Source organism: Geospiza fortis, unplaced genomic scaffold (genome assembly GCF_000277835.1).
Source record: "Geospiza fortis unplaced genomic scaffold, GeoFor_1.0 scaffold637, whole genome shotgun sequence".
Taxonomy (NCBI): Eukaryota; Metazoa; Chordata; class Aves; order Passeriformes; family Thraupidae; genus Geospiza; species Geospiza fortis.
In genome coordinates, this window is record NW_005054515.1 from 502,152 (window position 1) to 504,220 (window position 2,069).

Below are 2,069 nucleotides of genomic sequence, written 5' to 3' on the forward strand. Positions count from 1 at the left end.
TTCTCTTCTCTTCTCTTCTCTTCTCTTCTCTTCTCTTCTCTTCTCTTCTCTTCTCTTCCTCTCTTCCTCCCTTCCCTTCCCCTTTTTTCCTCTCTTCAATTCCCTCAGCAAACAAGCACCCGGCCGCTCGCTCTCTCGGGCTTAGCCCCGCAGGAGAAGCAGATCCGGCTGCTCCCACAGGAATCTGGCAGCGCCACCCGCATCCCCAGAGCTCTGCCATGGCCATTGAAACAGCCAGGACAAAAATCCGCCCGTGGGAAGGTTTTTGATGGAGCATCCCAAAACTGGCAGAGCAGAATCCCTGCACCCTTCGCGGGCACGAGGAAGCATTCCGGGGCATTTCCCTGTCTCTGTGTCACCCAGGCCATTGCACATGCAGGGAGGGTCAGGTGTGACCGTGTTCGCAGGGGTCCGAGGATGAGGGAGGAGACGAGGATCTGACTCCATGTGTCAGAAGGCTTGATTTATTATTTTATCATATATATTATATTAAAACCATGCTAAAAGAGTAGAAGAAAGGATTTCATCAGAAGGCTAGCTAAGAATAGAAAAAGAAGGAATGAATAGCAAAGGTTTGTAGCTCGGACAGAGAGTCCCAACCAGCTCAGTGTGATTGGCCATTAATTAGAAACAACCACATGAGACCAATCACAGATGCACCTGTTGCATTCCACAGCAGCAGATAATCATTGTTTACATTTTGTTCCTGAGGCCTCTCAGCTTCTCAGGAGAAAGAATCCTAAGGAAAGGATTTCTCATCAAACACGTCTGTGACATGAGGCTCCTGCCAGCAGCAGCAGCTACCGGGCACCGTGCACCGGCCGCGGACTGTGCCTGCACCAGCTCCATCCCCATCCCCAGCAGCTCCGAGCTGGAGCAGGAACTGCGAACTCCATCCATGCCTCCGCGATGAAATCAGCCCTTTCCAACCCGCCGTGCTGCACTCCTGTCCCACAAAGGGCTATTTTCCCCCCGGGGAGAAAAGTCCCATTCAAAGCGGCAGAGAACTGTCACAGAGTGGGTTGTTTGAGCCTGGCCCGGAGCAGAGACAGCAGGCATTGAAATCAGTGTCTGCTGTCAGGGGAGATGAAGTGGGGCAGCATTCATCCCTAAGTTACCCGGCAAAGAGACTGGGAAACCTCTGAGCTGCCTATGAGAACTGTGTAAACATTGTCACACATCATTTCTTTAGGTCACACAATGCACCAACGTCTCATTTCTAAAGGCTAAAAAATATCCCTGGATAATTCTGTTATAAAAAGTACTATTGCTATTGCCTGCAGTGCTACTAAATTCTGCTTCTGGAAAACAATCCAGCCCAGGACACTGCCAGCAACAGAACAGCTCTTCACCTCTAATGCTTCTGACAGGAATACAATGTCCTAGAGCAGTCATCCTCTGAAATATCAACAACTTCAGTTTTCAGAGAGATTTGCAAACATCCCTGACGCTCAGCAATGGCATGCAGGCTGGAAATCCCATCACGTGTAGTTGCTGGGAATTAGTGTCTGTCACATGGTCTCCATGTCTCAGGGGTGTCATTCACATCCAAGCACGTTCTTGTCACTTCGGCATCTTCCTTGTTTGACTATTTAACTAAATTAATTGCTCTGGTTTGATTTTTTAATACCTTACCTTGTCCTTTGTGCCGATCCCTGCACGTAAAATTTCGGGGCACATCCTGCTGGATGGGGAAGCTGAGTAAAGGAGTGTCTGTTTTCCTGTTGTTTTCCCTCAGAACTGAGTCAATGTATCAAAACAGGTTCCTGTTTTGAAACTGCACGACCACAATTGGGCAATCCCTTTCTTTTCCTGAATCCCAGACTTTGTCTATACAAACGGCAGGATTTCTGGACCCAGCTATAGTTTGGCAGCAAATGGTGGTTAAAGTAAGATTTTATGGACTGCCTAAGGGTCCATCAGGATTGTGTTCTCTCCCCCTGAGCCCAGTGCAGCACAGGGCTGCAGTTTGCCAGTGAAGAGCCTGGCAGATTGTTCATTACAGCATCTGCTCCTGGGACCATCCAACAGCACAACTAGCAGTGGGTTTGTTCATATTGTGAAAAATG